This window comes from Megascapheus bottae, chromosome 30, assembly GCF_031878675.1.
Source record: "Megascapheus bottae isolate mThoBot1 chromosome 30, mThoBot2.hap1, whole genome shotgun sequence".
Lineage (NCBI taxonomy): Eukaryota > Metazoa > Chordata > Mammalia > Rodentia > Geomyidae > Megascapheus > Megascapheus bottae.
Window position 1 is genome coordinate 10561273 of NC_143538.1, and position 27773 is coordinate 10589045.

Consider the following 27773-nt stretch of genomic DNA (forward strand, 5'->3'; position numbering starts at 1 on the left):
GCAGCCTATGTTGCCTTTGGATCTGGCTTACTTTGCTTAATATATTTCTTTCCATTTCCTTACAAATGGGGCAATGCCATTCTTTCCGATGGAAGCATAGAATTCCATTGTATATAGAGAGCACATTTTCTTGATCCATTCATCTACTGAGGGGCATGTGGGTTGATTCAATATCTTAGCTATGGTAAATAACTCAGCAATGAACATGGTTGCACCAGTAGCTTTAGTATGGCCTCGTTTGGGGTCTATTGAATAAATGACCAGGCATGGGTCATTAGGGATCATAGCTTTTAGAGGTGCCTCCATTTTGCTTTCCTGAGTGGTGGATGAACAAATTACATTCTCACTAACAGAATAGTAGCATTCCCTTTCGGCCACATTCAACAACCAACCAAAAAAAAAAAAAAAGAATTGTTATGTCTTGAGATCCCTCCCCCACTTTGACTTTTTCTTTGTTTATTGTCTATAAATCCCCACTGTCCAAGAAGACCAACTTGCTGAGTGGCACGAGGAAGTTGCATCATTGTGAAACATGCCTCTGACAAACCTAGGCCCTGTTTTGGCTATAAATAAACTAGAGTTGGTATGATGCGTGAAATACCGACTTTATTGTTGATAGGTCCTTTTGCATTTTTGTACTGTCACTGAATGTTCCAACACAGCTGCGCACAGATCAGAAGGCTCTGGAGCACTGTGGCCAGCACATCAAGGGCTAATTACCCAATGAGCCTTCTTCCCCCAGTCCCGCCCCCATCGAGTCTGTGATGCTCAGTGAAGGCATTGCTTAGCAACAGTCACCAGCAAGTGGCAGAAAAAGTGGGGAGAGAGATGGCATGCTGCGTCTTTCTACAGAGTCAAAATTGACAGCTAATTGTGTTCACCTTTTGTTGCCACGTGGAACTTTTATTGTTTGCAGGCAAAAGGTTTACACAAGTGCATGTCTCCATACGAGGAACCCTTGATCTTCAGCTCAGAGTAATCTTTATGATGAAGAGCTTAACAGCTAGGGACCCGGATGCCTGCCATATGAATGCTCCAAACACATGTTCTGGTCACTCAGGACTGTGGCTATGGGGGAAATTTTTTAGAAAACAAAAACTCTCTTCTGACATCAGGCACTCTTGCATTGAGTGTCTGAGATTCAGTATTCTGAGATGCAATATTTCCTGAAAATTCCAAGCTGCAAGCCACCACTGTCATAAACCAGGGCCCTGAGGCCATGGACTCAGGGATGCATACCTATGGACCACTGCGGTTTCCACTGCCCTTGTTGCTGACAAGCAGTAGAGAAGAGCTCAATTCAGACCTAGCCAGATGATTTTCAGCTTTGGACTAAGGGAAAGGAAATGGACAATTAGTAAGATTAACTTGTTCTCTGGCTACTAAATTATGGTTAATGGAAAACTTGGCAAGGGGATTTGGGAATGTTTCTTTTGATAAATATATTAAGGAGACTTCCACTTTAGAATGAAGCATTTCAATGTGGTCATTATAATGAAGATCAATGCGGGTAGTATGTAGATTGGGAAAAAATGGTGGCTACTTTAGTGAATGAATTAACAGAAAAAGGAATAATATTATACTAATGATACATCCTTGGTCAAAGAAGAAATTATAAGTCTATATTTAAAATATACACCTTACAAAGGTATATGAAAATGTTGTTGAATGGTTAATGAATGCTCTTCTACTTTTAAGATGTTTAAAAATGTTTTCTAACTTGTTATTGGAAAGGTGATATACAGAGGGCTTAGAGTTACATAAGTCAAGTAATGGATATGCTTCATTTTGAACAGTGTCTCCCCTTCTGCTCCTTTCTCTCAGTTTTTCCCTCCTGGCTTTTCTCCCCTACATGATGTATAGTTCATTTTCAACATTAGATATCTAGTAAGGGTCACTGCTACATCTGTTTCCTCTATACCCCACCATTTCTGTGCTCTCCCCAAAACAGATAAACTTATATATAAGACAAAAGGTATAGAAAACAAAAGTAGTGACAAAAGGGGAACTCATAAAGGCAAATAACCTCTTGTTTGCATTTCTTGAAGTTCATTTTGATAAATAACATTTTATATGATCATATATGCATAGAGCAACTGAGTCTTTGTGATCCTCTCCTAAGAATCTCCTCCTTTGACCTTACCATGTGAATGTTTAGATTCTTGTATAAATTTCAGGTATTTAATAAACCTATTGAGTGATAGATATTTAAAAATTCTGGTCTATGGATCTGATACTACTGTTCGGGAACTTGATTTCTTTCCCTTCTTTGCTAGACTTTCAAGAAGAGGTTAGAATATTCCCATTGTTTTGAATATGTATATTAATTTCTAGAGAATGATGAAATGGATGACAGTGGTCATAAACTGACAAATTGTTCAATGGTATCTTCATTGGGCAACCACTTCAGGATAAAAAATGTAAATAAATAACAAAATTTTAACTTCTCTTTTAAAAAATATTTTTATTGTAATTAATAAAAGGGTTACATGATATTTGCCAGATAGAAGGTACATTAATTCACATACATTGATACCCTTTCACATGTCTTGGTACCCGTTTCCCACCCCCCCACATCCCCCACCTGTCTTGGTTTTCCCCCCTTCCCTATCAAATTTCAAATATCCAAATACAAATAAATTCAATATATCAGATAACAAAGTGAGATACTATACCAATATGAGATAACCAAGGGACAGCAAAGGAGATGAGAGATAACATAGTACATTAAGGACAACAATCATTCATTATATGGCTTTTGTTTCAATATCCTAGAGGTCCTTTCAATTAGCTTCATACTATATGGCCTTATGTATCAAGGTTTTGCTCTATTGCAAATCTCTGCTAGTAGAGCCCAAGGTTTCTACTGATTATGACAAATGAGGGAAACCATTGAGCCTAAGTTCCTTTGAGTCTGGCTTACTTCACTTAATATGATTTTTTCTAAGTCTTTCCATTTCCTAACAAATGGGGCGATGTCATTCTTTCTGACAGCAGCATAGAATTCCATTGTGTACAAATACCAGATTTTGTTGATCCACTCATCAACTGAGGGACATCTAGGTTGGTTCCATAACTTTGCTATGGTGAATAATGCTGCAATGAACATCATTGTGCTAGTGGATTTAGTATGCCCTAGTTTCTGGATGGTTGGGTAAATGCCAAGTAGTGGAATTGCTGGGTCATAGGGAAGCTGTATGTTTAGCCTTTTGAGGCACTGCCATACTGCTTTCCATAGTGGTTGAATGAGTTTGCACTCCCACCAACAGTGTAGTAGTGATCCCTCCTGGCCACATCCCCTCCAACATCTGTTGTTATTAGCAAAAACACTTCTTAGCAGAAAGAACAGCGCAGGAGGAATTTCAATACCAAACTTTAGACTCTATTACAGAGCTATAATTATCAAAACAGCTTGGTACTGGCACAAGAACAGGCCTGAAGACCAATGGAATAGAACTGAGGACCCAGATATTAAACCACAGACCTATGGCCACCTAATCTTTGACAAGGGAGCCAAAATAAGAGAATGGAAGAAAGACAGCCTCTTCAACAAGTGGTGCTGGCAGAACTGGTTAAGCACCTGCAGAAAACTAAGGTTGGATCCTTCTTTGTCACCCTGCACTAGAATTAACTCCAAATGGATCAAAGACCTGGAGGTCTTTACAAGAAGGAATAGGAGATACACTAGGCCTCCTTGGCACAGGTAGAAACTTTCTTAATAAGGACCAAGAATCACAACAAATCAGAGAAAGGCTGGGTAAGTGGGACTGCATTAAACTGCGGAGCTTTTGTATGGCAAAGGACATAGCTAGTCAATTAATTAGGAAGCCTACAGAATGGGAGAAGATCTTCACCAACCATACAGCAGACAAAGGCCTCATATCTAAAATATATCAACAGCTCAAAAAATTGAATCACTCCAAAACTAATCTCCAAAGTAACAACCATCCCATTAAAAAATGGGCCAAAGACTTAAAGAGAGTCTTCTCTGAAGAAGAAACAAAAATGGCCTATAGACACATGAAGAAATGCTCAACATCTCTGGTCATAAAAGAAATGCAAATCAAAACAACTCTAAGATTCCACCTAACTCCAGTTAGAATGGCCAGAAGCAGGAAAACTAATAACAACAGATGCTGGAGGGAATGTGGCCAGGAGGGATCACTACTACACTGTTGGTGGGAGTGCAAACTCATTCAACCACTATGGAAAGCAGTATGGCAGTGCCTCAAAAGGCTAAACATACAGCTTCCCTATGACCCAGCAATTCCACTACTTGGCATTTACCCAACCATCCAGAAACTAGGGCATACTAAACCCACTAGCACAATGATGTTCACTGCAGCACTATTCACCATAGCAAAGTTATGGAACCAACCTAGATGTCCCTCAGTTGATGAGTGGATCAACAAAATCTGGTATTTGTACACAATGGAATTCTATGCTGCTGTCAGAAAGAATGACATCGCCCCATTTGTTAGGAAATGGAAAGACTTAGAAAAAATCATATTAAGTGAAGTAAGCCAGACTCAAAGGAACTTAGGCTCAATGGTTTCCCTCATTTGTCATAATCAGTAGAAACCTTGGGCTCTACTAGCAGAGATCTGCAATAGAGCAAACTTGGTACATAAGGCCATATAGTATGAAGCTAATTGAAAGGACCTCTAGGATATTGAAACAAAAGCCATATAATGAATGATTGTTGTCCTGAATGTACTATGTTATCTCTCATCTCTTTTGCTGTCCCTTGGTTATATTATTACAGTATCTCACTTTGTTATCTGCTATATTGGATATATTTGTATTTGATTATTTGAAACTGGATAGGGAAGGGGGGAAAACAAGATGAGGGGTGGAGGTGGGGGAGGGTAATGGGGACCAAGACATGTGAAAGGGTATCAATGTATGTGAATTAATGTACCTTCTATCTGGCAAATATCATGTAACCCTTTTATTAATTACAATAAAAATATTTTTTAAAAAAAGAAATGCAAATCAAAACAACGCTAAGATTCCACCTCACTCCAGTTAGAATGGCCAGGATCAGGAAAACGAATCGAAATATTAACTTCTTAAATGAACTAGTTTGCTGAGGCACACACTACTGTACATTCATGATTTGGGAAACAGCTATGTCTGCTTACGTGATATGAGGTGATCCACAGAAACATATTCCTGTAGAGACACTTGTGCTCACGCATTTGATCTTCCTGACGGTTTGGAAGGTTTTTATTTTTTTAATTTAATAAAATTTTTAATAAAAATTTTAATCTGATGCTCTTAAACAGACAACATCCTAACCTCCAAAGGCACGTATTTATCATGGATTTCTGCCACACCAAATGGTTTTGACCTGAGGTTACAATGAAGCATCAGACTATTTCAAAGTGGGGTGTGTGTGTGTGTGTGTGTGTGTGTGTGTGTGTGTGTGTGTGTGAAGAGAATGATAAGCAAACGCTTCGTTATGAAGTCTCCCTATGTGCGAGGCTCTTTAAATCCACCAGAAAGCTTCTTCAGCATATCCAGAAGAACTGCTGGAGAGTTCAAACCCAAAGCGGGGAGCCGATCAGGGGCCAGCTGTCACATAACAAAGCACCTCTGCCCCCTCCACTTTGCTGCCAGGTTGTCTGGCTGGAGTCCTTAGAATATTCTGGATGTCTCCCAAGGTGAGATGCTCTCAAAGGTAAGATGTTGAAGTCTTAATTGAAAAACACTCACCTCTCACAAAAGTCTTTGTCCTTTCAAGCCTGAATGTGTTCCCCCAGGAATGGAGAGAGGGAGAGGGAGAGAGGGAGAGGGAGGGAGAGAGGGACAAGAAGAGGGAGAGAGAGGGTGGGAAAGAAAGAGAGTAAGAGAGAGAAGGAAAGGAAGAGAGAGAAGGAGAGGAAGAGAGAGAGGGAGAGAGGAAGAGGAGAAAGGGAGAAGGAGAGAGGAAAGGAGAGGGAGAGAGAAAGATGGAGGAAGAAAGGGGGAGGGAGAGACAGAGGAGAGAAAGGGAGAGGCAGAGAGGGAGGGAGGGGGGTGCATAGGTAACTTTAAAACCCCCTTCTTCAGACATTAAAGAAATCATTGGTATCTAAGGCTCCGAGCAGGGCTTACTTTCTCTCTGATGTATGCAAATGGTAGCCCCACAGAGAGGAGAGGGGAAAGAAATCAAGAAATAGAGAGTGGTGGGGCTCACACACAGGTAAACCCAAGCCAGAGGCCAGCCACAGCCAGGCCCCCAGGGGGAAGGACAGCGGTTCAGTGTTTCACCAGCCGGAATCCCTCCAGCAGCTCGGGGCTGGCCCTGCGGTCGGTGGGCACTGCAGCTGCCCATTGTTACGAGAGGATTAAATAGAGAGGAGGATGCCTCTGCGGTCAGTGTGGACTAAGTGAGGGTCATTTATCACCCGCAGCCATCTGCATGGCCCACTCAAGCTGTGTTCCATGCCCTTCAACTTCTACCTCTCCTGAAGGCCAGCCTTCTGCTCCATTAAGTCTTTAACCCCTTGGATCCTGGAGTGCTTGCAATTGACAACCCAACCACTACCAAGGCACTGCATGGGTTCCCTCCACCTCTGCTCTCCCATCCCACCCCACCCCACCCCCCCGGAACAGATCCACAGAGAAAACTAATTACCTTTTCCTAAGTAAGCAGAGTACTTCTCTTTAGCAGAAGCTGAGACCCTAGGTTGACCTAACACCAAGCATTTCAAGTAAACTGCCAAAAGCCCCATCAAATTGAGGAGAGTAATTTAGAGTATGAAACGTGTTAAATTATTCAAAGGGCTGAATAAGCATAAATAGGCAGGACAACAGGAAAGATATGCACACCCAGCCATGCCTGGTTGACATTTAATATATCATATTAAAGTGTGTGGTGACAGTCACCCACCTTGTGGTACCCACCACCCAAATCACCAACCTGCAGACTGGTACAGACTTTCTTCTGTGAAAACATCCACCAAGGCTTGTATATGGAGTTTCCGAAATGAACCCCAATCCTGATAGCTATTTTCCGTCTGTCACCTTCCCAAAGAAACCCTGGAATGGTCATCTTTGAATGAAAATAGGAAAGTTCATCCCTTTTCCCAGAACAAGATCTCGTGCTACCTCTAATATCCAAAGGAATGTGATCAAACAATGAAACAGTAAGACAGCCTGGAGTCTTCAGGGAGTACAACGTTCCAGAAATCTTAAGGTACTGTGAACTTGAGTCTCTCCGGCATGGGATGCCAAGAAAATGGAGGAACTCTTTCACAAAATACATTCACCAAGGAGTCTCACAGAAAGACATTGGTGAGCCTTGTAAACAAAACACAACCTACAGGGGGGTCTGTTCCTAAAAATCAGCATCATAGGAGGGTCACACCAGTCAGAAAAATACTGGTTTGTCCATCTGTTCTTTTTTTTTTTTGCCAGTCTTGGGCTTGAGCTCAGGGCCTGAGCACTGTCCTTGGACTTTCTCAAGGCTAGAGCTCTACCACTTCAGCCTCAGCACCACTTCTGGCTTTTTTCTATGTATGTGGTACCAAGGAATTGAACCCAGGTCTTCGTGCATGCTAGGCAAGCACTCTACCACTAGGCCAAACTCCCAGCCCCTGTCCATCTGTTCTTGAACACCTCGGACACTTGTAGACAAATGTCAACTGTATCTTCTTTTCAAACCATAAAAAATATGCTAGTATCCTAGAGAACAACAAACCTGTATATTATATTGCATCTTCAGAGAATGTCACCATTCATGGCTTGTGAAGCCAATGTTTGGATCAAAGAAGAGATGAGGTGAGGACTTTAGCAGGCCCAATGAGGAAATTGGCAAGATATGGCAGGCAGGGTATTTAAGCCGTGGCATGCAATGTGGAAGAGGATGTGGATGGAGACGGGTGTGATGGCTGTCCCGGGGTTAATACTCAGTCATAGGAAATGGCCTGATACGATCTGCACTTTACCAAAGTGCCAACTGCCAACTGCTGTCCCCATTGAGACCTAAGAGCCTGGGTGAGGAGGGTTCTCTCTAAAGTGGAGGCTAAGGAGAAGGCAGCCAAGGCCAGAGCAGAAGGCTACTTGACTGCACCCGTGAACATCCTCCGACTTGCATAGTTTCTCCTTGGATTAATCATACAGCTTGGGTCAATCATGTGTGGAACTCTAGTGTGAGCTTGTATCAGCAACGATTGTTGGAAGGATTCCATCGTTCATGTCACTCTAACCCTTCCTCATTCACCCCCTTTTTCAGTTGGAAGGGTTTTCTTTTGTTGTTGTTGTTTGTTTGTTTTTGTTTCCCATTTCAGAACACTCTGGAATCCTTAGTCCTGTCTTCCCAAGTTCCTGTTCAACCAAGGCTGATTCCCTGTAGCACAAACCTGTCCTAAACATTTGAAATCTGCTAAACTAGGCTTTGCATCCACAGAAAAGCAAATGTACAAATAATTAAAGTTTAAAAGAAAAAGGGTTTTGAAAAGTTGGTTTCTCAAAGGTCACATTTCTACACCAAATTCAGTGTGTTTTAAGCAGATAAATCAGCACCATCATTATTTTCCCAGATTGCAAATCAGGCATCTATGACCTGCACTTTCTAAACAATATTTTTATGACTTGAAGAAAATTAACTTGAAACCAAATCTAAGTTTAGTGACTGGAAAAACGACAACACAAAAAAACCCAACCTGACTCATTCTAATGTAGAGAAAGAATGTATAGACTGATGGTTCTAACCTCACCAGGTTATAATAATTTATCTGTTGGTTAAATGTAATGGCAAACTCCAATGGTAGTTTCATTCAAGTCTCCCTGTAACGATTTTAGCAACAAAAGAAATGGGAGTTTTGATCCAACATTTCCAGATATAAAAGTGTAACGCTTCCAGAAGCCATTTGATCATTTATTGTGTAGTGCATTTTTAAAAAAATTCCCTTTGATGTCTCAGGTTGAGTCTTCAAACAGAAATTCAAATTAAATTTAAATGAGACAATCTGATGTCCCAGACGTAAGAGTATTCACAAATATGAAAGCCATCGCTGAACAGCAGCCCAGTTGTTCAGCTGGAAGGGATTTGGGGAGGAGAGAGGAGAGAGATTCTGTATTTGGCCAGAGATGCCACATGAAAGAACCAATGAGAAACCCCAGGTTGTATACCTTGTCAAGAGTTGGAGTCTTTCCACCCTTCCCTGTAGTCGGCTAACATCATTCATTCTTTAGAAACAAACAAAAGACTCTTTCTCTCTCCTCCTCTTCTTTCTCATTTTCTTCATTTTCCTCTTTTTTTCTTCCTTTCCTTTTTCCTCACAGCCTTCCTCTTCATCTCTTTACTCCTCATTTCTCCCCTTTTCTTCTACTTTGGTTGGTAGTTGGGGTACTGGAATTTGAACTCAGGTCCTTATTCTTGCTAAGCAAATGAGTATTCTACTTGGTGAGCTATACCCTCAGTTCATGTTGCTTTAGCTTGTTATTCAGGTAAGGTCACATGTTTTATATATTTTTGGGGGGTCATAGGGCTTTAACTCTGGGCCTGGGTGCTGTCCCTGAGCTCTTCAACTCAACGCTACCACCACTTCCCATTTTTCAATGATTAATTGAAGATAAGAGTCTCAAGTCTTTTAGTGCCTGGGCTAGATTTGAACCATGATTCTCAGATCTTAGCTTCCTGAGTAGCTAGAATTACAGGCGTGAGCCACCACTCCCTGCTACGTCTCATGCTTTTGCCTAATTCAGCCTCAATTATTAATCCTTATTGCCACCCCCTGGGTAGCTAGGATTACAGGTGTACCCCCACCATAGCCAGAATACTAATGGGAGTTCCATCTGTGCTTTTTAATACATAAGTCCAAATAAGTGGCTCTTCTGCTTGCAGAACAAAACTTGCTAGGTTTCAGGCTCTAATTAAATCTCAGCAACCAAATGGATGGTATTTATGACCTGATTCTTATTTCCACTACTCCAACCCCAACCTTAACCCTGTTCTCATCACTCAGGCTATTCCACAGTCCATGAGAATGACTGGACTTTGAAATCTCTCTCCAAGATATCATACTGCCTGCCTGCCTGACCTCTCCCAAGTCTTCTCAGCAAAAGCTTCACGACTTGCAGCACCGTTTCTTCCCTCCCACCCCTTCTGCTCTTGTGTGGCTTTTCCCCATACTCCACTGTGTTGGTTCTATAGATTCATTTGAGAAGTTTGCCTTCTGACCGAGTCTATGGGCCTTGGCAGTCTCAGTGTCTAAAATGGTAGTGGGGACATAATAGGTGCTTAGTAAATTCTTGTTGAAGTAAGTGCATTTGAAAGCTATTTAGCTTCCACATGAAATAGATACATCACTTAGGGGATTTGTCTTCCAGGCTACAGACTTCTAGTAATTGTGACATATTTACTACTTAATCATTGATAATAAATTCACATTGCTTCATTTCTCTAAACAATATAGCTAAACCAGGTCAGTTTCATGCAATCTGTAAATGATGAATTTCCAAAATTTTCTTTCCTTGTAAAACTAATTTCAGAAGACCACTGGTGTACTCTTAATGAAGTTTGAGAATAGAAAGACTTCAAAGTGGCCTGGCTGCCCCACAGGGGAGGCTGCTGAATTACACGCAGCAATCTCTGTCTTCTTCTAAGTGATGAATCTGAGCATCTTGACAATTGTGGGGAAAGACTGAGAAGGCCCATAACTGGGGTGAAAAGATGGATGATACAGAGTGATAATAATTACATCAACCAAGGAGAGGCGAGCCCACTACAGACTCCAGAAGAGACCACAAACAAAACCCTAACAGCATCTTAATTACACGGTTGAAGCAGAACCACAGAAAATAACAATGCCATCCATGATACTTACACAAATGATATGCACACTTTTCCTCACAGCCCAATAGAGCAAAATATACTATACAATTGCTTCGATGTACTACTAGTCCAAAGGTCATTAATAATGTTGACATTTCTGTTTGCTTCTATTCCGTTTTCTCTCTCCACCAAGTCATCTCTACTTTGCAGGTAAATTAGCAGAGGCTCAGAAGGGTGAAGAAACAAGGAAGGTCTCCTGGTGTCAATTTGGCAGAACGAAGTGCCAGGCAGACTGGCTCAACCAATAATAATACTCGATGCTTATGAAAAGAATTGTAAACTAGAGTAAATACATGGAAACGGCACCTATTCCTGTGTTACATTTGTTTAAGGATTTCTCAGTGCCTTGACTTCCAAACCACTCATACAGAATACGGCTGGTGTCTCCGCATGACTGGACTTCCTACATGGCTGGCTCACATGTTATATGTGGACATACGTGAGAGTATTTCTGAGCTAAACGTTGGAACAAGTGGATTGTAAATTTGAATGTCTCTCTTCAACTTAGAGGAGCATCATCAAATCCATAAGAACACAGCAGGAAAAAAAAGGGTGGGAGAAAGGGCAAATTTGAGCTCTCTGCTTGAACTGGAGTAGCCCTTTCTTCCTCAAGGTTCTCCAACTTTTGAACTCAAACAAACATGTGCATGATCTGTGCACTGTCAGGATTTTAGATGGGGCTGAATTAGAGCACTGGATTTCCTAACATGCCAACAGATAGACTTTCTTGCTCATGAGAGCCAATTGCTGTAATAAGTTTCATATCTATCTATCTGAACATTTATTCATTCATCCATCGATCCACTCATCCATCCATCCATCAATCCATCCATCCATCCATCCATCCATCCACTCATACGTCTGTCCATCCACTCATCCATCCATCCATCCATCCACTCATCCATCCATCCATCCATCCACTCATCCATCCATCCATCCATCCATCCATCTACTCATATGTCTGTCCATCCACTCATCCATCCATCCATCCATCCATCCATCCACTCATTCATCCATCCATCCATCCATTCATCCATCCATCCATCCATCCATCCATTCATACGTCCGTCCATCCATTCATCCATCCATCCATCCACTCATACATCCGTCCATCCATTCATCCATCCATCCATCCATCCATACATACATACATACATACATACATCTCTCCAGTTATATCCTATTGGCCCAGTGTCTCTAAGGAATCATGACTAATACATTTTCCTCTATGGACTTCCCTTGTCTCCTCTCCACCTTCTATTCCCTAACAAGCCCTATGACTTCCTTATATGCCGCATTTTATCTAAACAAAATGATGTGACTGACACTCCCGTCTCTCCCAAAGATTTCAACAGGTTCTGTATTTTCTTTGCTCTTTCAGTCTATGCTTTTCCCAAACTTACAAGTAAACAGGTCCACTAGATGCCTGACTATTTATTACCCCAAATATCTTTCTGAAAATACCCATCAAAAACTGTAAAATTCTGATCAGAGGGTGGCGGCTAGCATAGCATTGCATCTCCCACCTGAGGGCAGATCCCACATTCTGCCTGGTAGGTAGCACGCAGAAGCCTGTTCAATGGAACTTATTTTTTTTTAATTTTTTTTAGAAGCAGGCTTTTAAAGGAAAGCTGATCATCCATTTCTGTTTCAGAAAAGAACTGGACACCCGAGAGCCAAAATATTTCCAAGCATTTTCTTTGCCATTTGAAATATCTGAATCTGGAATGGCTGTGTCGTGTGTGTGTGTGTGTGTGTGTGTTCTGACTGTTCTCATGGCAGTCAAAGTGAACTCTGAACAGGAATAAGAGGGGAAAGGGCTCATGGTGGGAGGAAGAAGACCTCATGTAAAAACTCTAGAGTTGTATATTCTGCACAGCAAGATCCCAGAAGGTAGAGCATCTCCACCAGCTGGGATGTGCAGTTCCAAAGGAAACAGCTGTTTTGTGATTAGAGGAACAAAGGAAGTGTTGGGCGGAAGGAGAACAGGATGCCACATTTAGCCCCTCAGAGTTGCATTTTTTTTTCTTGTACTAGACCTGTCAGTCCTGTACTTTGTGTTCTGAGAACAATTCGTGTGTGGGGAGGGGGCTGGTGGGGGAGGAGAGGAAAACGGCAGACATATTGGGTTGGACTGTCCTTTGGCTTGGTTTAAACGGGTGGTTGCTGGTTTTACAAGCTCAGCTCTTCACCTGCCACTTCATAGAACTGTCCCCCTCACTCGCCCCAGCAGCCGGCTGTGACAAATTTCAAAAACAGTTCCTTACTGTGAGACTGAGGTTTTTATGTTCATTAAAATCATTACATTTTAAACTGTCTGCCTCCCATGTACAGCTTTCGGATTCTCCCACACACATGACTCTCCCTCCTTCTGCCTCTTCCCCCCTTAATAAATAATTCTTTTTTAAAATATCAAGTAATTAAAGCTCTTCATGGGTGAACTCACTCATTGAGAGGGATCTCCTAGTACACAAGAAGGTAGCTTCATGTAAATCTGCTTAAAAGAAAAAAAATCCAATGTATTATTGTCTTTGATTTTTAGGCAGTAAGACAATTAATTTCCTTTCCAGTGTCAAGTGCAGGCATTTATTTTCCTCTGTGCATTTATATTTTTCAAGCTGCATTTGAGTGGAAATCCCTGTTAACCAGAACAAATCAACCATTGATTAAATAGCTGACTATATATAAGTTTATTTCCTTTCATTCAAGTATAAATTGTGTTCCTCAATAAACAGGAAAGCCAGGATTAGGGAAGGTGAGAAGAAATCTTGATCGAAAACAAATGGGATTGCCCTTTTTTGTTTTTGTTTAATTGCTTCATTTTGGGTTGGAACAAAAAAGATGTTAAAAATGCAAAAACAAGTAGACGACAAAGGCAAGTGTGCCACTGCTAATCGAACTATGATGTGTTTGACTTTAATTTGTGCAACCAGCTCCCTCTCCAGCCTGGTGAAAATGCCAAGTTCTCTTAACATCACAGGCCACTGGCCTCATTCTCAGCCTCTGAACGCATTCTCCGGGAAGAGTCCTGCAAGCAAGCAGGAGAGGAAGACAACCACAAACCCACGCAAGCACAGTGGTGCTTGGCCAAGGATCTAGTTAGGCAGCTTTAATTTTCAGTTCTCCATGTTGCCCTTCCTTGAGTTGAGAAATGAGGTGAACTTTAAGAAAGAACCCTAAAAACAAATAATGATCTGACATTTCCAAAGCAATCCAAGACTTAGCTCTTAAAATACGGTGAGAACTCCTGGTGTCAAGGAATCCAGACCCTGGTTGGAGTTCATTGCACAGATACAGTCCTGAGACTAACCCGTAGAAGAGAGAGGGGACAGAGCCCAGAACGGAAGTCCACAGGGGCTACCTACCAATCAGAACACCCACACTCAGACAGCTTCTCCCATGTGAATTCTATTTCTCTTCCTACCTTTAATTATGTGTTATTTCTGTTAAGGGCAAAGGTAACCATGGTTACCAACTGTGGGTAACTCTGAAATTACACCATGGCGGTAGACCGATTCCAATCTGGTTGCCTGTAGGAAACCAATGGGTGGATACAAATACAGAATAAGGTAGGACCATGCGTCTTGATCCCCAGATGCTCTGTATGTGACTTGGTCTTAGAGAGACATGCTGCAGTCAGAGAAATAGGAGGGAAGCCTGAGTGTCTAAGGGCCCAGCTCTCAGGGAGGACAGGACCTATGTCACCTATCCCATGACTTCCTCTCTGAATGTGTATTGGAGGAGCAGAAATGACAGATGAAGGGCCGGGAGTTTGGCCTAGTGGTTAAAGTGCTTGCCTAGCATGCACAAAGACCCGGGTTCGATTCCTCGGTACCATATACATAGAAAAAAGTCGGAAGTGGTGCTGAGGCTCAAGTGGTAGAGCTCTAGCCTTGAGAAAATCCAAGGACAGTGCTCAGGCCCTGAGCTCAAGCCCAGGACTGGCCAAAAAAAAAAAAAAAGAAAAGAAATGACAGATGAAAAAGTAGCGTTGGGGCAGGAAAAGTAAAGGGCAGTGAGACTGATAAGAGGATACTGAAAACTCCCCCAGATGAGTTATCACGAGGGAGAAAGAGAATCACTGAAATTTCCATTCTCCAACACAAGAGGATAACTGGTTAAACTTTGTCTCAAGTTACCTCATCGTGAGTGCTTTTTTTCCCCTCTTTTTTTAAATTATTTTTTCTCTTTGCCTTGAATAACAACAATTAGTCGTGTCAAGATGAGTACTCAAATGACAATATGATTTCCATGAGAAAAGTTGAAGAAGAAACTATAATTATTTGGACAGTCTCTTGATCAGGTTTTCTATTCCTTGCTGTATTTTTAAATGATTTAAGAAGTTATATGTGGGTGTCTGATGAAGAGGTTAGTTCACATTTTAAAGCTTTGTTCTCCTCCCCCCCCCACTACTTATTCTTTTCCATTTCAAGTATATAATTGTTTGTTGGTTCCTGATATTTTTTAACTTTCAGTTTGTTTTAAATAGAATCAGAGGCTAGCTAATTTAATTTATACTCCACTGTCACTTGCTCTTGACATGAACCATCTTTTTAAAAGTAGCATCTTTTTTTTTCTCTTTTCAAGTAGCTGAAGAGACATGCTCTCCTATCTAGCACAGTATTTCTTAAAGTTCTTTGGAGTGTTTCAGTGGGAGATATGGTCTCAGAAAAAAGAAGCCCACATTTAAAAGGAGAAAAAATAGGGGGAAAAAGGAAATAGCAAAAGTTAATTTTCCATTGAGCTACTTTGTGTATCAAACGCTCTGGAAAATGCTGCATCTAATATATCTTTCTTTGAAGCTTTTTTAAAATTGTTATCTTTAAGTATTTGTACAGAGAGTTTCAACATGTCAGGGTATGAATAGTGTCTTGATCCATGTCACACATGCCATCATTTCTTTTATGTGCTTGTGTGTGTGAGTGTCTGTGCACAGAGATGTACGTGCATGCACACAGCTAAGCTTGAACTCAGAACCAGGAAACTGTCCCATGGCTTTTATACTAAGGGCTGGCACTCTACCACTTGAGCCTCAGCATCACTTCTGGATTTTGGCTGATTAACTGGAGCTAAGGTTTCACAGACTGTCCTGCCAAGGCTAGCTTCCTGAGTCTCCAGGCTTACAGGCATGAGCCACAGACACCTAGCTTTTCTGTGTGTTCAATGCGGCATTGACCATCCTCAAACTCATTTGACCCAAAGTCAAGCATTTAACTCACCTGCTTTATGATATGAGTTCCCCAGAAAGCTCTCCCAGAAACGCTGATCGAGATGAGAAGGACACATATTCTCTTAGATAACCCAAATGCATCCAGTTTTATTTTCCAAACAAAGAGAAATAACTGGGAAGTGCAACACCTCAATGTTGAATGTTCCCCCAAATAGAATTTTGTTTTCTGTCTTTTGACCATAATAGAAAGACAACAGCGTTAAAGTGAGATCAGAAAACATTCTTTTGACAAAAAAAATGCCCCTCATTGAACAAATGGATTAATAAAATGAGGTTTATAATGCACAATGGAATTCCACTCATCTCTCAGAAAGAATGATAAGGTCCCATTCATAAAGAAATGGAAAGACTTGGAAAAAATGTATATTAAGTGAAGTAAGCCAGACCCAGAAAAACAAAGCTTGCATGGTTTCCCTCATTTGTGGCAGCTAGAATATGTGGTATATACCACAGAATTTTTAAAAAATGAGGGAAGGGGTGGGTGGAAGGAGAGTCAGAATGCTGAATGATCAAGATGCATTGGACATCAGGTACTGGCGGCTCATGCCTGTAATCCTGGCTACTGAGAAGGTTGAGATCTGAAGATCATGATTCAAAGCCAGCCCAGACAGGAGAGTCTGAGAGCCTCCTACCTCCAATGAGCCACCAGAAAACCAGAAGAGGCGCTGTAGCTCAAAGTGGTAAAGCTCTAGACTTAAGCAAAAGAGCTCAGGGATAGCACCCAGGCTTTGAGTTCAAGCCCCATGGCCAACTAAAAGGAAACAAAAAAAAATGCATTGCATTCAAACACTCCTTTTTATATGGCACCTCCTTTGTACAAGTACTTAAATTTAAAAAAAGAACATTTCAAGGTAGAAGACAATATGGCCTTGCAAAGTTCTTAGAGGAAAGTGGGCATGTAGGATGAGAAGCGATTCCGTACAAAATCTCCATCTTCTCTGCAATCCCTGACAATTGCGTTGGCATCATACACCCAGTGAACTCCTGAATGCAAACACGTTTTGCTAACATGGATTTTAGGGATGCTGGAGGAATCATTTGCAATCACCCTACCTTGAGTCCAGTACACAGGACCCTCGTTACCGCTACCAAAGGTCAAGCAAGGTCATCTCTATGAGCCGGGCATGGCAAGGTCGGTGAATGGCGAAGGATCATTCCTTTCTTTTTTATCTTTTATGAAAGGGGATCAGGTGTTTGCCCATAAGAATTGCACTCTAAGCAACATGCCGTTTGATGCTATACTCTGCCCATAAACTAGAGAGATGTCTGTTTAAATCAACATAAAATCATAAATAACCTACAGCCGAATGAGACAGTGGCATTTAGAACTAGAGACAGACAAATAATAATAATAATTATTATTTATTTATTTATTTATTGGTCTTCTGTGAAAGAATGATTCAACTTGGAGATTATTCAGCATTTGCCAGAAAGAAAATACATGAATAAATGCTAAAAAAAATATACTTCTATATGTTGGAGTCATTTTTGCTGGGCTCTTATTCTAATTTGCATCCTGGGGGGGTGGATGGTGAAGGAGGGATTTAGTCTTTTTCTCTTTTCTTCTAAATACCCTGAATATTGGTCTGGATGCAATGGAAAATATGTGAAGGAATGCCAGGCAATGTCTATAAGCTTGGAATCATGTCTATTGTTTTACTTTCCCATATTTATAGTCCGTCTTGAAGCAGGACTGGAAAGGGAATATTTCTAGTCCACTGGCTTGGGCTTTCTTGCTTATAACTACTTATTTTTGAAATCTTTCATTTATAGCAAGCAACAGCTGCAAGGTGTCCCTTCAAGGATCTTGCTTCTTTATGTTTTTCCTTTTCTGATTTATACTTTTATACACTCAAATCTCAATTGAGATATCCGAGCTTCATTCCATTTTCTGACCTCGCACTATCAAGCAGGAATGACCCCCAATCTCTGAGGGCCGGGCTCCATTCCAAACCAGGTTATGGTAGAACAAGGGCAGAGAATCAAAGCTACACATCACCTCAATCCCAGGGAGACACTCCATGGAACGCCCGAGCAAAGCCCAGCCAATCCGCAGATGCCATTTATGTGCCCGGGTGAGAATTCTCAACTCTCCACCCTTTGAACTCTTGACATTATTTTTTTTTGAGCGTGTGTGTGTGTGTGTGTGTGTGTGTGTGTGTGTGTGTGTGTGTGAAAGTCCTGTTTATACAAAACACAAAAGCCAAACAGATGCTCTGCTTGGTATGGAAATGGGCCTCATAGAAATAAATGTTCTTCCCAAGCTGTTGACATCCGACTGACGGTTCCATGCATCTGTTTCTGGCTATTGTTCTCCTCTTGATATACCTGTCATCGTGTGCAGACAGGAAGGAGTTTCAGCTAATAAACCCCTCAGCATCTGGGCACGTGGAGGTGGAGTAAACAGCATCTAGAAATGAACAGAACAGGAGCACTTAGACGTTCTCATGGCTTTCCCATTGGGAAAGGAATGCCTCTGGTTACAAAGCTGCCATCTTGGATGGGGAGATAACTTCGCCAATGTGTGATATGATGTATCCTGGTTTGTGAAAATGGATGGTTGGCACTGAACAGGGGTTAGGCAGAATTGGTATGCAGTTCAATACGCAGCTTGGGTTTCGGTCCATTTTCGTGTGAACTCTAATAATCCTCTAAAGAAACAAAACAAACATGGTTGGGATCCTCTTTTGCAGCTAAGGAAATGTACGTTCCTGGCTCACACTTACTGGAGAGGAGAGGTAGTCACCTCTCTCACATGGGCAAGGATTGTAAAGGACACAGTGATTGCAGAGGTCCAAAAGAGAGCATAGACTTTTTTTTTGCAATGCCAACCAGACTCGTGTTATATCTATAGCACACTAATAAACCCACCAAATGACCCCTAGCCATTGTTTAAATAACAAATCAAACTGAGTGGTGGCTGTTCCTAAAGCCCAACTTATGCCCTATTGAACGGCCACCTTGAGCAAACAGCCATGGAGACCCACATCTCAGGAACAGAGGAAAATAGCATCCTCTCTCTCTCTCTCTCTCTCTCTCTCTCTCTCTCTCTCTCTCTCTCTCTCTCTCTCTCTCTCTCTCCCTCCCTCCCTCCCTCCCTCCCTCCCTCCCTCCCTCCCTCCCTCCCTCTCTCTCTCTCTCTCTCTCTCTCTCTCTCTCTCTCTCTCTCTCTTTCTCTCTCTCTCTCAAGAGCGCCTTGTAAACTGTTTTAAGTGTCAAGTTGAACTGTCCTGTTTATAAGGCCTTTGTTTTTCTTTACTGGAAACTCTTAAGATTGCTGTCACAAGTCAGTATGAGGAGGGATCACCGAGGTCTCGATCTCAGCATACCACAGAGTGATTTATAAACCCTCGCCCCAGACCCCGCGGCATCCCAGGCACCAAAGCCAATTGAGGCCTCCACGTGTGCACCAGGGCTATGAATGCCAATGTTAGACCAGCATGAGAAATGTCCCCAAACTCATTTCCTGAAAGAGAGTGTGGGGACTCTGGTTGGAGGGAATGAGAGAATGGCAAACCCCGACAGGAATGAGGTTGGTACTCAATTAGCTTCTTTTCATGTGATGGGTTTGGGGAGGCCAAGGAATCCCTAGATGGCTTCAGTCATTTTCACGTTGGCAAAGAGGAACAATATTGCTTTTTAATAGCGTGAGGTCAGAGGAAAATAAAAAAGGGGCAGAGAGAGAAGAAGGGAGAGCAAGCCAAAGGGAGAGTTGTCAGTACACACCATTTTCTGGGCTTGGACATTGTGTGTGTGTGTGTGTGTGTGTGTGTGTGAGTGTGTGTGTGTGTGTGTGTGTTTAATTGATAACATGTATGAGTGATCATTAAAAACAATTATCATCTCACAGTCTGTTTTTCATAAAGTACTCAACTTGAAATGTACCAAGACCAAAAACTCTTTAAAAAAAATAAAAAAACTTCTCTGTTCAGATTATTTGGGTTTTTTTTCTTTTTTCTTTTAAGTTTCTTCCTGCCTTTTACACTCAACCGTTCGGTCTAAAGACAGTCAAAGAGCTAAATATATGTATTAATTAGAACTCTTGGGACTGGCATCAGTAAGATACAATTATACCAAACGGATGCCATTCCCGGCTCTGATAGCTTCATTTAAATTCCTGAATAAAACATGAAATATCTTTAATGAGAAATGAATACAGTTGTCAGGAGGGAGTAGTTCTGATATTGTTACTCGTGGAGATATAGAAGATGAAGACATAATGTGAATACCTTCCATTTTATATAAAAATGATGGCTGTTAGGAAAGACATATCCCTCTTCTGAGACATGGCGTGTGCGGCAAAAATCGGAGAATTACAGAGCCTAACGGCACAGCCTTCTCCCAAGGACCCACAGCTTCCCGGCTTCTGTGCGTTTGTGGAAAGCACTAATTCTGTCCGTTCCTGAGAAGACGTATGGCCTTTGACAGCGGCAAGGAGAATGAATGAAGACATGCACGCCGCTGAACACACTGAGACTGCAAAGTAAGATCTCATATCCATAAACTTATTTCTGTCACGAGCATGAGAGATCAACAGAAACACACGTCTCTGTTCTCTTCAAGACAGCAGGAACAATAATAAAATAATAAAAACCTATAGTAAGAAAAATTAAGAGGGCACTGCTCAGTATGGAAGGAAGTGGGGGATGCAGGGGGAAAGGTATTACTGTCTAGGAGGTGAAGATTCTGTGGGTGCCCAGACTTTACTTTGATCTCTGCTCCTGAGAAAAAGCAAGCCTGAGTTCTAGGATTCAGCCAAAGCCTATTCCCCTATTGGACTGTGGCTAGGATTTTCTTCTTTGCTTTTCAGAGGCTTCCATTTGTTGTATCTTTCAGAATTAAAATAGCAGCAGCACGCTCTCCCATGCATCTGGCCTTGTACCTACCTGCCTGCCTTAATCTCAAGTGACCTTCCAGCACTTTTACAGCATTACCACCCACTGGGTTACCCAGAGACTTCAGAGAGTCAGTTCCTCTCTGGATGACTGGAAAGTGGGGACACTGGAGTCTTTAAAGACAAGAGGTGTGAAATAAAAGATAGGAAGATGATGACCTTTCTAACCCTAGTTCCCGACCCATCCTAAAAGATAAATCGTAGACTGCTCCGTTGTGTGCTCTCTCACTACGCCACCTTGGGTCAATAGTTTAAGGAGTCAAATAAAGGAACTAGACCCAGACACCAATGGTTCACACCTGCAATCCCAGCTACTCAAGAGGCTGAGATCTGAGGATAGCAGGTGGAGACCAGTCTGAGCAGGAACGTCTGTGAGACTATTGTGTACAATAAACTACCAAAGGCTGGGGAGAAAGAGCAGTGAAGCTATAGCTCAAATGGTAGGAAAACAACAACAACAACAAAACCCTCAGGTACAGCACCCAGGGCCTAAATTAAAGTCTCAGGACAGGCACAAAGGAAAAAGACAAAAAGGGAAAGAAACTAAAGTTGGTCTGTTGATAAAGTTTCTGTCCCTGTGTTCACTGGACATACACCAGTGGTCATCGTATCTGAGACAGAAACAGACTCACCTGTGGACAGAGGCCCCACGCAGATTTCTAAGCTCCATTCACAGTATTTAGGCATAGCCCAGGCATCACCCAGGACCAAACATTAGAAAGTCAAGCCATCCTCTGTGCCCTCAAGCCACTGCAATGTACAGATTAGAAGTAGGGGGGAAGTTTCCCCACTTCTCCAGAGAAAAAGCTGTTTCTAAACCAGTCCCAGGGAGAACAAAGCTCCTCTGAGCTATTAAAACATACTAACAAATGCCTTAATTAGGGCAGGAACAAAGAACCCATGAATCTTTTCCCAGGCCCCTCCATAGATATAGCCAGAAGTTCCTTTCTACTGTACATACATTCCTGGAACAACCAAATTAATATCTTTACCTACCCTCCTCCTCCTTCCCAAACGAGATTCTAAGCATTAAACACGATTTATGGCTCTCAGGGCAGAAGCAATAATAGAATTTGGTTGCATTCCCCCTCCCCTCTTAAATGTAGCACAGGCTTTTGTGTGCTTCTACACCTCTCCAGGTCATGTAAATTTCTTGAATATTACTAGATCTGAAAGAGTGTGAGGCCTTCTTAGGAGGCTTCCTGGAAGAGATGACATGGTCCCCCAGAAGCCCAGAGATTATGGGCAGAAAGAGAGAGAGGGGGAGAGAGAGAGAGAGAGAGAGAGAGAGAGAGAGAGAGAGAGAGAGAGAGAGAGAGAGAGAGAGAGAGAGAGAGAGAGAGAGAGAGGGAGGGAGGGAGGGAGAGAGAATCAAAGCAAGACAAGCTAGACATTTACTCTTCACAATCAATTCTGACTTAGACATTTATTCCATTTTCTCTCCAATGGGACTGGCTCTCCCTAGCAACGTTTGCCTGTCTTTCTTCACTTGTCTGGCCTGGACTTTCTTCTATATAATGACAATATTCAACATCAGTTTAGGAGATGGGCAAGGTTTCCCAAGACTCTCTGATTCTCCCTAGAATCACACCCAAGCGATCAGATCCAAGGGCTTTGCCCAGTGTTGTGGTGGGAGACTGAGGGCAGAGGCCAAGTCAGACTCTACTGCCGTAGAGACGGAGGGCAGAGGCCTGGCTGCTTCACTGTGGGCAATGACGGAAGCCAAACAGAAAGGACTCATGGAAGTCCTCAAGCTGAAGTCTCATGGCATGCTGTTGGCTGGCTTTTCCCTGCTGGAAAGACCATGTCGTTCACACGACGTTGCAGGAGAGGCACTGAGCCAGGTCAGAGGCAGGAAGATGGTTGTAAGCTGCATTCTGGCCCTCACATAAAGAGGGCTTCCTTCCCTCTCTTTGCACACCTGTCTTCCACACTCGACAGAAGGTAACTTGCATCCCAATGGAGATTTTGATCCCAAACAGGAAACCTAACCCGTGTGCCAATCCCTCTTTCTCCAAGTTCCCTAAAGTCCTGAACAAATCAGTCCAAAACCATGAGCTCGGTCCAAATACAGAAGCTCACGCCAGGCCCAGCCCATCCACGCCTCCTCCCTGGATGAGGCTCCTCCATCCAGTCCCTCCCTACCTTTCACCCTGCAGTTCTTTCTTTAGGGAACACCGAGGCACCCTACTTTTTGTGATCAGGGCAGAGCTGATTCTCTGACTCTTTCGCTTTCAATTTACTGCTGAAGGACTCTTCCAAAAGTGTTTGATGTTGTCATCATTGTGTTTACTAGGCTTTTGTGTGTGTGTGTGTGTGTGTGTGTGTGCCAGTCCGGCGTCTTGAACTCAGAACCTGGGCACTGTCCCTGAGCCTCTTTGAGCTCCAGGCTAGCATTCTACCACTTGAGCCACAGCATCACTTCTGGATTTTTCTGGGTAGTTTATTGGAGATAGGAGTCTCACAGACTTTCTTTCCCTGGGGTTGGTTTTGCACCCAGAGTTCCTGAGATCTCAGCCTTCTGAGTAGCTAGGATGGCAGGTGTGAGCCACTGGCACCCAGCTGATTTTTTGAATTAGATTTTATTTTCAGTATTTTGTCACCCTCCCCCCACACACACACTTTAATTTTCTTGCCCACCTTGCAATGAGATTCTAATGATGAAAGTCTCATCATAGCTTTCTTGGTAACTCTCATCATAGCTTTCTTGGTAACTTAGATCACTTTGCCATTTAGCTTCACAGGAAGGCAGTGATAACAGGTGGCTCTGAATTCTAAAGCTACAAGCTGGCAGTCCTGGAGCCTCCTGGTGTAGCTCCCAACAGCAGCTCTTTAATCTGAAGAGTGAAGCTCTTTACCGCTTCCCTGTGGCAAGTCTCCTGATAACCCATTCTGGAACCCCTCAACCCACATTCCTTCCAATGAACAGCCTTTACCACTGGTGACTGGATTCCACTGCATTTAGCATCTATTAACTACACATGCATCCCCAGATAGGCACAATCCAAAGTCTCACCGTGTTACATTTATTTATGTTGCAATACAGGGTAGTCATTATCAAATTACACACATGACCTATACATACCCACATCCACATGCCCATAAAGTATAATCATTAATGCCAACAAGCTTGACTATGAATGTTGCTTTTCCTCGAATGACCATAACTTCCTCTGATTTTTACAATCATGCTGAAAAGATGGCAGGCACATTCTGGTGGCATGATAGAAGCCAAAGCTAAGTCCCAGAGAGGTTGTGTTAACTTGCTGGCATTAACGATGTCGCTAAGAGGCTCTACGGCTGGGAGATTTGAACCCAAGGAGTCTGACTACAGAGCTATTTTCTTTCATGCCTCCCAGGACTGAAGTACTATGAGTGTAGAGGAACGAGGAATGAAAGAAAGAAGAAAAGTAATAAAGTAATTTACACACTAGAACAGGAAGTAGATTGGGGGAGATCTGTGGGTGTGGGTGTGGGTGGGCATACTTCTTTCCTGCAATGCACATATCATGTGAGCAGAATCTCATGAGATTTCTCTCCTACCATGATCTCAGTGTCTACAGAAATGTCTGGCGGCCATGAAGACAATTCATATTTACCAAGGGCATCATCCTAAGATGACAGGTTTCAAACTCCACCATGATCTCAAACATGGGCCCCCCAGGAAACACTCCACCACCCCACATAGCTTTGCCCTGGTCTGCTGAGTGGCCTCCCTCCCTCCCTCTCTCCTCCCTCCCTTTCTCCTCCCTTCCTCTCTACTCCCTCTCTCTCTCCCCCCACCTCAATAATGATCACCTGAGTTGATCAGGACCACAGTCAGAGGCCACTCTTGCCTATGTGCCATGCAAGTTCTGTTGACTGTCAACGCTTGTGTCGTGTGGCTTTATTTGAAGAAGCATAGAGGAGGGTGATAGAAAAGTCTTCAACTTGTATGTGATTCCCCTTTCCCATTCACCCTAACAGGCCCTTGGCTCATCACCTCCTCCACATATAGTGCAAAGCACTTAACCTTCTGGGGTTTATTTTTATGCTCCATTTTCTGTGAAAGTAAATGGAGTTCACTTAACATGGGCGCCGTCAGCACCCATTTAGTTTTCCCCTACCTTAACTGCCTCCCAAAAGGAAACAGAGCTGCAGCGAGAGAAAAGACCTTCGCCAGTGAAATGTGCTTCTGAGAGTCAGCTGTGCAGGAATGTATGCCTGTTGCTGGGAATGCCAAATTGGTAAAGCACCTAGCATTGATCCATCCACATGAGCATTTACTTAGTAATAAAACAAACCAGGACATGACCAGCGTGGCTGCCTTGTTTATTCTCCCCTGGGGGCCCTGAGCTTCTCTTTCGCACCACTTACCATGGGCCACTGCCTGTTTCGAGTTGGCTTTTAAGGATCGAGGGATAGTTATCCATCCTCATATCATTCCGTGGGCTTCTAACAAAAGCAGACATTTTGTTTTTAGTGTGGACAGATATGCAATCTGGGTCAGTACAGTTCATCACAGCCTGTAGGCACGGGCTGTACATGACTCTGTCAGCTTAGTGCCCATGGAGGGTCTCAAGCATGCATGCCAAGATGGCGCACTACTCATCTTGCAGGTGATATGGAGAACTGAGGTAAGCCTCTTGGGTAGGAGAGGCTCAGTTCCTCTTCAAATGTCTTCCTCCACAGGGGTCACTGAGTTTCCAAATGATGTGGTAGCTTTTTTTTTCTTGTTTTCCCAAGCAAGTGTTCCAAAGAGATAAATAAGCAGCAGCAGATGCCATCAGTCCATGAGAAGATGAGCCCTACCCCTGACCGTCCTGAGTTGAACTGTATCCCCTAAAGAGCTGCACTGGAAGACTAAATATCAGCACTTCAGACAGTGGCCTTGTGTGGAAATAAAGTAGAGGCCATGGAGGGAAGCCCTCATCCAACATGCCGGACATTCATATAGAAAGAGGAATTCCATGCCAATAGAAATGTGCAGAACAAGGAGGCAGTTGAAAAGACAGGATGGAAAATTCCATGTGAGCTCAAAGGCAGGGACTGGAGCCGTACACTTAGAAGCCAGCAACCCACCCATCAGGGGCCACGCAACAGATTTTTCTCAGAGTCCACAGAAGGAACCAACCCAACAAACACTTTCCCTCCCTTATCTAGGACACTGAGACCCCCAACCCCACCTGTGCAATGAGGAAGGTCTGTGGTTGGTTGAAGCCACCAGCTCTGTGTAGCTTTTGCTTATGGAAGTCCCAGGGATCTTAACACTGTAACATTGCGTTCTGCTTAGCCCAATCAACCACAAAGTCAAAGCAGAAAGGACAGTCTTCTCACGAGGAATGTAAAAGTTAAAATCTATTCCCTCTCAAGTCCCCACCAACAAGGAAGTAGAGGCTATGGCTAGCTTATTGCCCAGAATCGAATTTGTTCCTGATACATGGGGTGGCTGGAAGTTACAAGAAATACAGAATGGAAAGAAAGGAAATGACCAAAGATGCCTCCGTGTTTTATTTTTCTGAATCAGATTGATTTAAAGCTACCTTTCCTCTATAATATTTGTTTCCTTGAGAACGCCTCATTTCTAGTGGCCCTGGGGTCCTCTTAGCTCCACCTACCCTGTGTGCCCAAGGAAGGAGAGTAAACTTAACTGGACCTCTAAGGATGGAGAAATTGCCAGAAAGCCAGCCCAGTATCTCACTCCTCCTGTTCAGACTCCCATCCTCTCCTTGAAAAGTCAGCGCTCAGTGCATTTGTCCATGCCAAAGCAGATCAGGTCTGGATAACTCTAATTCATGCCAGGGGCCTCTGAAGAGAAGAACAGGAAAGGAAGAAAACATAGAAAGGAGGAAGAAGAGAATGATAAAAATAAAGAACCATAAAGGAAGAGAATGAAGAAGAGAAAAAAAGGGAAAAAGAGGAAGAGAAGCAGGAGGAGGAAGAAATAAAGAAGGCCAGAGAAGGAAGTGGGGAAGAAGAGAAGGAGGAGGAAGAGGAGGAGGAGGAGGAGGAGGAGGAGGAGGAGGAGGAGGAGGAGGAGGAGGAGGAAAAGAGACGAGTTAGTCTAAAGCCCTTACTAAGCCTGGTGCTGTATGTATGTCTCTCCATTTAATCACAAGATTTCTATCCTCTTTATTATTCTCACTTCTGTGTAACAGAGGAAATTGACACTCAGAGAGAAATTATGAGCTTGGGACCCATATTGCATCACTAGAGAATAGCGATACATATTCAAATCTCCAAAGCTGATGTTTTATCTGCCATGTCACAGAAGTGGCCAAGCAAACCAGAAAGTCTGTCATACCCCATAGTTATGTGCTCACCTGAGATTCCCCAAGCTTGTCAATAGGAAAAGTCATTTTTTTAAAAGTCATCTGATAGCAGACCTTGGTGATCCTGAATCCTTGTCCTCTATTTCTGGATTCTCTGTCCCATCCTTGTAATTGAAAGGACAAATTCGCTGCCACGCACATGAAAATCCCACTGTACAATTTCATACCACATCACACACAGTCTTGCTCGCTCACTTGCTATTTCTCTTAACTAGGATATTGGCACTTTCTTAATAACTGTGGTCTCCAGGGAAAGTCATGTGAAATGCACCAGGCTCTATCTAAGACTGACAAAGGCGAGGGGGAAAAGGGGAGGGGGCGGGTGGTGACATCCCAGCATCCCAGCCGCTGCTTGCTGCCTTTTCCTGGCTGGCCTTGCTTTCTGGGATGGTTCCAGCTTCAGAAGTGTTATTTGTATGAAGCTCCCCTTTCACCTTTTGCCTTGCTACTTGAGGCCTTGTAGTCTGGAGGAAGAAGGAAGGGGGAAAGGGAGTGTGAGGAGACAGGAGGGTA

At 42.8% G+C, this 27773-nt stretch overlaps 1 long non-coding RNA gene across 1 annotated transcript; it reads right to left on the reverse strand.

Annotated features, from left to right (window-relative positions):
* Positions 1-17450: 17450 nt before the first annotated feature.
* On the reverse strand, positions 17451-27486 carry LOC150044406 (uncharacterized). Its single transcript, XR_016533167.1, has 3 exons — positions 27252-27486; positions 25306-25383; positions 17451-18465 (listed from the first exon to the last, which is right to left on the reverse strand). It is a non-coding gene; the product is annotated as an uncharacterized LOC150044406 (long non-coding RNA).
* Positions 27487-27773: the final 287 nt, after the last annotated feature.